The following is a 13,435-nucleotide window of genomic DNA, read 5'->3' as shown; positions in this document are numbered from 1 at the left end:
ACAGATGCAGAGAGTGTGCATTAAAAAGTTTGCCTTAAATGGGAGCAGTAGCTGTTGCCTACACATATATCAAGAAAATATCAACATTATTATATATCTTTTTATTTAATATACATAACATACTATATACAACTTATCACAACATCAGAATTATAATTTGACTGTAAAAGTGAATAGAGATGTTCCAATACCATTTTTTAACCTTTTACTTTTTACCAAAAGTAAAAGGTTCATTTCTGGCCTATATTGCGTATGGGATCGGTCTACGACTTGCGTACTCACTTATACCAGCATTTTAGGCAGTATCGAAGGCTTCTACGATACCGGTATTGAAACAACTCTAAAAGTGAATATGTATTACCTAATTGTATTTATCTGTGCACTTTTGCAGCACTTTGACTTGCATCCTTGAGACGTTGAGGTTTGAAAGTATCAAATATATTATTACATGGACATACATGTGAGTCTGGTGGAATATTATTGCCTCTCTGAGAGCTAATGGATTTGACAAAATATTTTTTTATCAGCTCACCAATCTGGTGTTTGTGTAACTGTAATGTGTTGCGAATGCACATTGCAACACTTGTCTTTATTCTTGAGGTAACGGATATCTATCAAGTTTAACCCACACTGGATGCACACTAGGCTATTAATCTGCTGCACGCACACAGACACACTCTTTTTCTCCCACTTTACCCTCTCTGTCCATCTCTTACTTAATTTATTAAATCCCAGAGGAATACGATACATAATGTAGGATTTGAGAGCTTTCTTACTCACAAGAAAGCTTGCACTCAGCAAAGCTTCAAGGGCTCTGTCTAAAGGCCCTGACACACCAAGTAGATCGTCAGCCATCGATCCAAGTTGGATATTATTTTTTTGTTGATCAACCAATGGACTAATCATTGCAGCTCTGTTCTAAAATACAGCAGAGATGGGATTATTTGTAATGAAACAAGATTGCAGATGCAGAGAGAGTGTGCTTTGTTAAGTTTTTAAAAAATGTCGTCGTAAAAATAAATAAATTACATAGCAAAACACGTTTTTGACAGTTTTAACAATTAATATTCTTAAAGAGTGGAAGACATTCCATAGACAGCTGTGAAGTATGCATCTGGTTTTTCAAAAACACAGACACAAAGTGTGTGCGTGCGTGCGTGCGTGCAAAGATGTAGTGTGTGTGCGCCCCTATTTCCATCACTATCACATCACAACCAACCAACTCCCTAAACACATGCCATATCGATACATATGTCATGTACTCACCTTTCTCTGGCGATTGTTTGAGCAGTACACAGGTTATTTACAGCTGTGGCCTCGGCTCTCCTCCACACGCAATTAAAAAGCGGTTTGGATGCACTCATGTGTAACTCATCGGCCATCTATCCTTCCCCATTTCCCTCCTCCCTTTCCTTTTTATTTTTCCTCTGTTTTGCTCACCGGAGGGGAGTGTTTTCATTGCGCCACAGATCACATCCTCCTTTTTTGTCAAGGTTGCTGAGGAGGGGCTCCCAGATGATTGTTGTCACCTGTCACCCCTTTTTTCTTCTCAGCAACGTTTTTCTCTGTGATGTGCTGATTGTGCCGACACCATACGAGCAATCGCAGAAAGTGGCTTTTGCTCTGCTGCCATGAGCATATTTTTTGCTGAGTGCAAAGTGTTTAGCCAAGTCATTGTCAGAGTGCAAGTGGTGATTTGCCGTGTTCCTTAATGATGCTTTTCATGGGCACAATGTCATGTCCTAATGGCTTGGCTTCAGCTGATCCATTTTAGTTCTGGCCATACACTCTGCCGTACTTCATATAGTTCTTTATGGAGAGTATTGGCTGACCGCCAAACATTCTGGATGCTACTATTCTCAATTAATCAGTGGGTGTTTTTGAGGTCAGGTAAGCTATATATGTAATTATTTCTCAACCTACATCCAACCAGGCTGATCTTTAAGCCCCCCCTCAAGATCTCACGTTAATCCCTCCCTACCCTTTCATTTCCTGCTGTGAATCACAGTTCACCTGCAGTTCTCCTCTACTACTCTGCTCCTCTCCTTTATTGCTCCCTGCTGTGAACTGATGGTACACCCTCTCTTTTTGACTTTACTCTTCTACCTCCTCTCCCTCCTCCACCACCTTGTCCCACGAGTTCCCAGAGGTGACAGGCAACGAATGAGTACACTCATTGTTACGCCAGCTAAAGCAAAGCCATGCATTTTTAATCTCCTCTGACACTGTTCTCTCTCTCTCTCTCTTTTTTTTTTTTTTTTTTTTTTTTTTCTCTCTCTCTCTCTCTCTCTCTCTCTCTCTCTCTTTTTTTTTTTTTTTTTCTCTCTTTTTTTTTTTTTTTTTTTTTTTTTTTTTTTTTTTTTTTTTTTTCTCTGGGAATCCTGTCCCCCAGCCATGGATTGATTCACACCCAGCGGAGAGGCATTTTTTTTACCTGGGACCACAAACCTCAGTGTCCTTTCTGCCACTGGTGTGTGTGCGTGTGGGTGTTTGTCGGGGTGTCTGTACGTGTGTGTGGATGGCAGACACCTTTGCAGTGTAGTTGTGCTTTAGGGCCTCACAGCTTGTGTCAGGCAGGGGGGAATGGGAATAGGGGAGGGGTCTGCATTCACTGACCTTCAGCCATTAGCAAAAGGCTGCTCTTGTTTGCTCTCACACAGACGCAGGCGAACATTTTGTCCACTGCGGGTAAATGTAGATTCATGAAACTAATAGCACTATTACTGAAGTAATTTGGTTGCCGGCTGACAACGGTCTCTTGTGTAAGTAGATCAATGGATTCATCAATAAGACACTTGGTGGATATTTAGCATTGTTGATTGAGAAAATGAGAATCCCATACAGCAACTAAATGCACCCATGTTGCCAATCTTACACAGACATTGACAAAAGGTAAAATTTTTAATGTAAGGATTTACACTCCGTTGCTAGTATATTTGGTGAATGTACAGTATTTTAAACTAATGCAATCTACTAAAACAGCCCTGCAATAAATTATTCCGTATAATGGCAAGTTTTTGTTGAAACTGTCATGGTTCAATTTTATGGTGATGTTGGCAGCTACAGTTATAGTGATGTTGAATTATACATTACTGAGAAGTGTTTCTAATATGTTGTCCATGACATTTGTATTAACAAGGGTAGTCTTAATATAAGAAACACCACTCAGTACATTACATTATATTGTCGACCTCCTGTATGTCCTTGTGTGTGCTGTCACAAACACAAAACACAGGCTGTTTATATGAGTAGATGGAGAACTATTAGGTAGGGGATAAGGAGGCAATATCTCATAATCTCATTCTGGGTTTATCAACCAACAAGCCTATTTTTAGCCTCACCCATGCACTGGGCAGCCGATCACTTAATGTGTAACCAGATTTATGATTGCAATAACATGTTTGCACCATGTTTATATTTAGTTTATTTACATGGTTCTCACATGTGTGTGGACACCGTAATGGAAGTCGTTAGTCTCCTGCCTGTGTGTCATTCTGATAAGGCATTAGTATGCTCTTAGTGGCGCCATATTGAACTCTCCTTCTCCTTCAGAGCAGACTAACTGCTGCTGCATCTTTCCTTCATTCTCCCCCTCTTTTTCCCTCCTGTTGTTACCTCACCTCTTTTCCTTGTGGCTCTCTCTGTCCCTGCCCCCACCTGCTCTCCCTGCTGTTCTCTCTCCTCGTGCTTGAAGACAGTGAATTAGCTCCAGCCTTCAACAGGGATCTGCCTGTAATGAAGCCTTTGTGTTTGTACTCTGAGCCGGTGCCGTTTTGAAATTGAATTGGATGTTCTCTCCCCGCTCGGTTCCTCTTACCTTCCAGCTCCCAACACGGCTCTGGCTTTCTCCATTATCTCCCGCATTCCTCGTCACAATGCTCCACATTGTGTGCCTCAATACGCGGGCATGTTTTTTGAGCGCATGCAAATGCTCCCAGGTGCAGTCCCCACACCTGGTTGCATAGGATGCTACACTTACTTACACAAACATGCATATACAGTAGCAGTGTACCACTTTGTGTAGTATAAATGCCTGGAGATGTAGACTTGGTCTGATATACACATTCCCCTTTTCATCCAACTGACGGCCCCCTTTGCCATGTCCGTGGACCAATTTGCAGTAATGCTCTATTGTGGCACCCAGAGCTCCCCATTCACTTGTACTTGCATTCTCTCATTAATACTTATATCTCTTTTTCCCTATACTGCTGCTGTCTTAGTGCTTATCCTTCACGCTGAATTATTGTTGCTGCTGTTGCTGTTTTTTAAATTTTTCACTACATGTATCAAGTCGGCCTGACCTTGCCCCATTCTTCACATGTGGCCACCCTGTTGTCAATATAGGTCTGCACTCACCAAATCCTGGCTGTGAAGCAGGGGGCCTTTTTGTGTCCCCTCGCCACGCTTAGGCTCTTACCAAGCGCTTTAGTCTCACTTGCTCTCTCTCTCCGTCTGCTCCCAGCTCTCTCGCCCTCTCCCCTACCATATATCCTACTCTACTCTCCTGGAAATAGTTGAGAATGAAAGGGGGAGCTTGTTTCTGTTCACTGCCCCAGTTGACTCCTTGTCTTTCTTCTAATATTGTTGTTGGGGCTTACCCATGGTTATTGGGCTCTTAAGAAGTTATACACAGTACGAGGCCTGCCGGAACATGACAGAATACAGGGGCAGGGGTTTATGTAGGGAGACTGAAAAAGAAATGCATAAAATAGCCGGAAGAGTGTGATGAATGATATATGGTAAATGCTTTCATAGTCAGAGGAGGAGGAGGAGCGTAGACTGAGGGTCCTGTACTGCAGCAGAGGACCGTAAACAACTCAGGATGCTGATTAATCGTACACGCCAAAACCAGATAGCACTCGACATGCAGACCCTATGCATGGGCCACAGGCTGAGAACTGATGCCACTGCAGACCCAAAGTGTGACAGCCACAATCCAATTTACAGTTTATTTTTATGTTCTGAATCCTTTTTTTATGTTTTTCTGACATACAGCAACTTGACAAAAATCCACTAGCGTCGCCTCTGGGCCAACATGTGACATATTCACCAAATGCCTCCCTACTCTCTATGACCGTGACAGTTTATGTAAGGATAATAGAAGAAAGATGCTAACGTGATATTTTTACTCAGTGTTTGACTTGAAAAATAACCTAGAACAATACTAGTTGGAATGCAAAAGTAACTAGACGGTACGGAGGTTAAAGCCCCAAAAAGTAAATAATGACTTAGAGATAGATAAGAAATAAAAATCCAGAAACCTGTAACCACAGGCTGGTAAAGCTGGACCACAAATTTATTACCTATAAAAAATGAAAAACAAAATCACAGTCACCTGATTTGATCGGCTCGAGAGCTGAACTACAACATAAAACAAATGAAAGCATAGTGGGTGATCACAGTGTGACGGCTTACACCAGCCATATGAGAGTAAACCCGTGGTGTCTGACTTTAACCTTAACAGGTGGTGAAGTAAACAACAGTTTACAGGGCTAGGAGCAGCATGTAACAAAACTGGTAACTGCGAGCACGATTAGATCATAAAATTATAATTATAGAACTGTCAGAAAATGATTTTCAATTGCTCTGTATGTCTGGGACGGGACTTGACTTGATTACTAAAACACACCTTATCCCACTACCTCCGGAAGATAGCCCTCATCAGGAGACATGAACCCCTCTAAACACACATCTTTGGAAAAACTAAACAATGTCTTTAAATTATTCCAAAAAAGGACTGGTGTGTCCAGGTCACCATACCCTGTTAGCTGAAAGGACATTCTGTTTATTCTCAATAAGCTATGAAGCATGTTGAAAAGTACTGAAGAATAGTATGGATAATTAAAGAACATGCATTATAAAGCATAGGCCTTACTATCTATACTATAGTTTTCTACCACAAGTTGTGTTTACTATTTGTAATAATCCTCGATGTGTGAGAATTGGCGTTAAGGCTTATAAAGTTATACATTTATAAGCCTTTATTTGTGTGATCCTTTTATGTTAGAACTTTGTTTCACTGGCTCCCTTTATTGTAGCCTGATTATGTTTTTAATGAAAGATATACAGTTTGCTAAAACCTTGCAGAAGGTCAGAGATTTATTCAAGGTTGATATGCCTCCTATTGCAGCTTTCGGCTACACATTTATAGAGGCAAACATGCACCTTTTTTGGGTGATGTTATATTATTATTATTTTCCTTACATTTTCAGTTAAAGTGACCCAATTTCCCATGGGAATCATACATGTTTAATCTTATCTCATAGCTGCACACAGTACAAAACACATAAGCATGTAAATGTATGGACAAAATACAGAGAGAGCTCATACACACACAACTTAAAATGCATAACACCACAGTGCATGAAAACAATATTAAAATAAACATGCTACATTACTGCTGTTAAAATGATTAATTCATTCACTGACCCTGTCATAATCATGATGGCTACTGTAAAATTGTCATTGATTGCAAAAGGTTGATTATAATATGATCTCACTGGAGTTTTTTTTTTTTTCATGTAATATGCTTCCCATTCCAACATCCATGATTGCAGATTCCTTGAAGATTGTACTTCTGTCTGATAGGGGTGTAACGTTACACAAAAATCCCGGCTCGGTATGTACCTCGGTTTTGAAGTCACTGTTCGGTTCATTTTTGGCAGTGATGGCCAAATGAAGCTTTGTGAAGCATTTTCTTTATTTTCTGAGCCCACTAGATGGCGCTCTCTGTTCAACAAAGGGTTGAGAATACACTGAATTGCAATGCCTTAGGCATTTCTCTTAAAACCAAGAGCGCCATCTAGTACAATAAATTTTTTCCCAGTACAATAAGGGAAAAAAATGCTAAACTAAAGTAACGAAGCAAAAAATGTACTTGCTTATCGTGAACTTTTGTAAATAATCAGTTTACAATTTTCCAGTTTGGAAAATAAATAAAAGTAATCGAACGAGTCATCTTTCTATGCCAAGGCAATTAGGCAAGCAAGGAGGTATCCCATGTCCCATTTAAACAAACTTTTAAATTAAATGTAATAAATATAGGGGGGAATGACTTTCTGGCAGAAATGTAGACCAGAAGTAATTTCATATCACCTTCACCATGTGTTTAAAACCTGTGTTTTCAACAACTGAATATGGTCATAGATCCGCTGCTATAAAAACACCAATGGCATTTGTTATTGCTTTGGTTTGCTTTGCGATCTGAATTACCAGCAAAAGTCTGTTTAAATGCCGAGAGGAGCTGCGTTTGCACGCGTTTCACATTTGCGTGGTGCCTTTTCAAGTGAGTTAGCAGGTTTGACGTGTTGCCAGAAACATCCCCGATCACTAATGAGCAATGACGGAACACTACGTTCTTCTTATCCACTTCTTTTTGTCCGTTGTTGTATTTCACTGGGAAACCGAAGTGTTCCCAAACCGGAGACCTTAATGATAACAGAAGGTCTTCAAGCTCTGGCTTCTCTACATTGGCCGTTACGCTAGCTAGCGAGAGGCTTGGCTCGGATAAGCGTACTGTGTGCAAAGTGTGTGTAAAGCGCTTCAAGTGCAGGGCGGCGAATAAACAAACTTCTGGTCCGCCACTTAATATGTTTGTGTGGGAACTCGGCATTGAAGTATGTTCCCCACACCTAATCGCCTAATCACCCTAATCATTAAAGATTGCATTCGGTGTACATTAGCACCGTTCCGAAAGTCCTGTACCGCAACGGTCTGGCATGAATACATGTACCGTTACACTCCACATGTCAGACTATATGTACTACATTTTAGTGCACCTTTTATTATAAATAATTCTATAATTCTGACCCAGATGTTGAAGAGCAGACTGAAAGGATAAGGAGTACATTGAAGTTAACATATCTGATATTTGTAATTATATTCATAACGTTCTTTCTATAGATTACTGACAGACTATTTGGATGGCTGGCTGCGAAAGGATTGGTGAAATGACGATGATGCAAATGATGATGCAACAGGAAAATCTATAGTCAATGTAAAGCGTGCAGGCAAGCATGCTGCACTCACAACTGTCCATCGCCAATGCACTGCACAAAAGAAACCTCCGTGATGATGATGATGATGATGATGATGATGATGATGATGAATTATTTTATTTTGGTTAATGTACATGAAAGAAACAATTATTTACCAAGTTTGCTACCGTATCTAACCAACAAAGGAATAGGCTGAAGCCAAGGCTTATTTTTGCCTATCCTATCCCATAATCCCTATAGAATCACCCAGAAAGTCAACAAAACTAAATGAAACCAAATACTCCTAGAAATACATTTTACAGTTTACATTTTATTCAGATTACTTCATAACCATTAATTAATTTAGATTTTAAAGCTTTTTTGAATCTCAATAGAGACGTACACATTTTCAACTCATCATTAAGTTGATGCCATAATTTAACCCTCAAAACTGAAACACATCTATAGTTTACATTAGTCCTCACAGTTTCAAAGATAGAAAACGGTCTTAAATTATAATTACCTTCTCTTAATAAAAAAAAAATACAGACAGGAAGGCCATTGTTCACAACAACTTATTTCCAAGGTTTTTAAATATACAAGATCCGTAAATTTGAAGGTTACATAATAAACAGCTTTATGTATTATTCTAATCGCTCTCTTCTGACGTTTAATTATAGGATCTATATTTGTTTTATATGCATTTTCCCATATTTCTGCACATTATGACGTATTACAATATATCCAGACATCTCTTACTCAACAAATTCCTTACCTTTTATAAAGAATAGCAATAGATTTAGATAATTTCCTTTTAATATAATCCATATGTGGCTTCCAACATAGTTTATAATCTATAATCACTCCCAAAAAATGTTTCATATACTCTTTCAATTTCTACGCCATTTAAGTTCATTTTTATATCACAATTGGCCCTGATACCACCAAACACCATACATTTAGTTTTTTTTAATGATAACAGATCAATAAGTGACCATATAGACTTAATCTCAAGACATCATCATCATCATCATCATCATCATCATCATCATCATCATCACTAAACAAACACAGCTCAGAACGTCCACACCTTCTCCTACACACTCAGATTTTACAAGGTCATAGTCAGTGCATTTTGTATTGATCAGCTCAACCACTGTCTTTTAGCTTTTCCACTTGGATTCGGTAGTAAATCCTGAGGCACTGAGTGGTTTCAATTGGCCTCAGAGGCAGCCGGTGTAATATTATTTTATTCCAGGGGTCAGAATTGATCCTGTCTATAATATCCCCACTGAGGCTGTTGGGAGGAGGATTCAGTTTGTCTTGCGAGTTCCGGTTGGATGCTCAAAGGACTTCTCCTGCACTTTTTTAGAAAGAGAGTGTGAGCATTAGCAGTACTTACATAATCTGATCTCTTCCCCCCCCTCCTTTCCTCTCTTCTGCCTAACCGACTTCTGCCCAGGGGCTTGCAAAAACATGCATATTCTGTCCCCCTTTTCACAACTCCCCATGTGTGTGTCTGAGTTTATATATGTGTGTGACACGCACAAAGCTGTGTGTCACTGCATATCTTTTCAAACCAATTTCTTGCCACTTCTTTGTTCTTAGTCTCAAAGCGGCACCGCATGCCTGTGCATGTTCCAGCTCCCTCAGATTTAGAGCTGAACTAAAGGGGACCTGAATCAATGTTTTCAGAGCAGCGTCAGATCCATTTTTCATCAGTTATTCTTAGTTCCTTAGACGAAAGAGCGATGGACTTGATACTGCGGACTACATGTGAGAGGAGCTGGGTGAGAGGTCTTTAGTAAGACACAGCTTTCGACCATATTGCCCAGATCAATATGCCACCATAGGAAGTGCACTGAGTGAATTGAGAGGCCAATAATGAGCTCAGCGAGTCTACAAGGTCTGGGAAATCAAACCCATTGCTCACCTGCTGCAGATATTGGTAGGCCTGGCCTCTTAAAAATCATATCGCAGCCATAACGTCAATGGAAATCGCTAAACTGGAACGTTGAGTAGAATATCCGGGCCCCGGTTTATTGCTTCTGTCGGTCCCCAGGTCTCCAGTGTGCTTGTTTTTCTTTTGATTCCTCTGAAGTCTTTGCCACAATACGACCCTATGTCAGCCTTAGCTGTGATATTGAAATGTCAATACCATTTACAAATCTGCAGTTGCTGTGATATCCTCTCAAAGTTATAGAGTTTGAGTCTTCCACCTGCTGAGTTTATAAGCTGTGAGGTCTAAAAGCCAATAAACATTAAAGAGGTTGGTAATAATTGCAGGTTTCCTTTGAATAAGATTTGTCGCTAATGGTATTTTTATTATAGCCGCAGATGGCCGATACAATCCTAACTAATACAATTGATTAAACTTTCCAACTTCATTATTCCTTTCTTGACACCTCCTTGCCTGAATTAAAATAGTTGGTATTCTAACACTGCCGGGTAAAAATGTCCCGGCATTCTCTGTATGAAAGGGGTTTTCAGATCCTTTAAACCAAACTTCCATTATAGTGATAAGTGTCAAAAACATAATCACAGGCCTACTTAGTCCCTGTGTTTTAAAAAGTGTTTATGTTATTGGCCTTTTCCACAGCTTTCAGCCTTCTTTCTCCAGCTCTGTTCACCAGCGCCTTTCACTCAAAAAACAGCCCTCTGTTAGACAGGTACACAGGTAGCTAATGGGTAAATGGAAGCTCGGGGATGGGAGGTTGGCTTCTTAAAATATATGGCAACCTCCTTAATAAGGTCTAAATATCAGGCTTGTGGCATGAGCGAAGCCAATTACTTTTTGACAGTATATTTAAGATGGTAATCGACTGTCATTTACCACAGCTAATTCTGAATTGCTAGGTGTTCCTCCCTCTCCTTCTCTATCTCACTTCCTTTTCTTTCTATCTGCTGTCCCTCTCATTTTTCCTCTCTCATTCTTCCATAATTCACTGGGGACGAGAAGGCGAAGCAATCCCCACCCCAGTCTCACATACATCAACGCACGCACGCACGCACGCACGCACGCACGCACACGCACAGCAGAGTAATGCCCATAATAGATGAAATTGAGTATTATAATCATGAATCCAGCACTTGCTCTAAGCTTAAGGGGGGGGGGGTATTATTTGATGGAGTGGTAGGTTTTGTACCTCAGTTTTAAAGACATGAACAAGTAGCAACATGTGAAGGTATACGATAAACCACACTTTAAATATGTGTAGCCATAAAGTATGTTTGTCCTCCAGGTATTTAAATTAGTAGTGTTGTTGAATTTGAAGACCTACATTGAAACCACTTTTATCAAATATTTAAAATAAAATGTTTCCAAAAACTGGAGCTATAATTACCGAGGTGTACCTACATATTTCCCTGAAATTTTTCCTTCTCACTAACTTCCATTTTAATTGCTGGTGGGCTCATAAGAACAATAGTAGCAATGGCTGTGTTCCTTCAAGGCGCTCTCTGTACCCACTGCCCTCTTATACTGTAGGTTTGTTGGCTGCTGCAGAAATGCTTCTTGTCATTGGCCACTCAGGAACAAGAAATGGCGGCTAATTGCACCTGCCATTGCCCCAGTTAATATGCAGGAGCGTAGGTACGCCTGACTCCATATACAGCTGCTAGTGGCCCTTTTTTGTTGTTGTTGGGATTTCGAAGTGGCAATCTCAAGTTGTAGCGTAATGGTTGCTGTGAAATGCAAACACAATTTTAGGTGCCTGTATGCACAGGCAACTGCCATACTGGTGGAAACTGATACTGACTCATTGAGATGCCCATTACGTGCCCAAAACCTAAGGTCTGTAGGCACACTGCGACAGGAGCCCAGTAGGGAGACACAGCCGTAACGTGCAGAAGTCTGACTAATGTGGAAATCAAGAATGGAGTAATACAGTGGATACATTTACCTGTTGACTCATGTGACACAGACTCAGGTTCCTATTAGGGCAGGGAACAAAATGCACTTGTTGTTTTGTGGATGAGAATGGTATATTCACATCATGCCCATGAGGCATTCAATTTGATAATTATTATTAATATCCCAACATTTTGTAATGTTAGACTGGACACAGATGCTTGTCTGCGTCTTTGTAACTCCTCTGGCTTGTCAACAAATGTTATCTTGTTTTTTAGGTGATCCCGAATACATCATACAATCATTCAGCACAAATACTTTTCAAAACAAAGCTTTCATCAAATCATTAGAAATTTTAAATTTACATTTTAAAATCAAGTATTTTCTCATTGATGAATCAATTCTCACTTTTTCCCCCCCGTGTAAAAAATATTCATCCTTAGATTAACTAAGATTTGACATTTCAGAGTTTTCTGGCCATTATGAGACCCAGCGTACAACAAGTGACTGCTGCTGAATAAGTGTCCTTTTTCCACCCTCTAGTTGACAATGGCTATAGAAACAGACCAGAGGCTATTGACAGCGCAATGTTTTCTTCTTGAAATAGACACAATACCTTTGTCAACCACACACTATCAGTTCCTCGCTAGCTACACTGAGACTCTGCCAGGTCTTTGTTTCTTACCAAGATGCTTCTCCCTCGTCTGATGGAGAGAGGATGAATGAAGGAGGGGAGGTGTGTGTGTGTGTGTGTGTTTGTGTGTGTGTGTGTGTGTGTGTGTGTGTGGGAGTTGGAAAATAGTAAGCAAGCAGGCATCTGCAGAAGCACTGCCTGGCAAGATGACTTGAGCGAGTTCTCCTTTTATTCTGTCCCTCCTCTTCTCGCTCTCTCAAGCCTTACTTTCTACTGCCTTCCAACCCTGTCTTTCCTACATCCTGTCTCACTCTATTACTTCCTCCTCCCTCTCTCTCTCTGTCTCTTTCCCCCTCTTTTCTCCCAGATAAGGCCAGCAGAGCTGCAGGCTGCTGGGCTGGTTAATTGGAACGGGAGAGTCTCGAGGCCTGGCCAGTGAGCCTTGTGCTTCCTACCAAAACATCTTCAGGCACCAAGGCAGCCACACGCATGCTGCTGCACACACACACACACACACACACACACACACACACACACACACACACACACACATTCCCACATGCCCCCAGCAAACATTTTACATTTCACGCGTGAATGTAGTAATGAAAGAGGAGGAAAACAGCACTTACAGGTATCTGAACTTGCATACTGTAAACATACTGTAGATGCCCAGAGCGGCCTTTGATTGCACTAGCATATGCACCACCTTTGGCACTGATTGGTGCTCCTATATGTACACATGTACCAAACACAAATACACAGACCCAACCATTTACCTCTCGAATTGAAAGTACAGCCATTTTCACCCTCTACACTCGAGTGGCACACACTGATATTTATTTGGGAACCCTATCACCCCCTACGCAACACTGATAGCGTGACAGTTTAACCTGGGGCGCAAACACAACACCAATTCATTCTACTTTAGTATGCACTTAAATTTGGGTTTACACTTTCAACGCTGGCTGCACCTGT

Source organism: Perca fluviatilis, chromosome 14, assembly GCF_010015445.1.
Source record: "Perca fluviatilis chromosome 14, GENO_Pfluv_1.0, whole genome shotgun sequence".
NCBI lineage: Eukaryota > Metazoa > Chordata > Actinopteri > Perciformes > Percidae > Perca > Perca fluviatilis.
Note: the sequence above shows the minus strand (reverse complement) of the source record.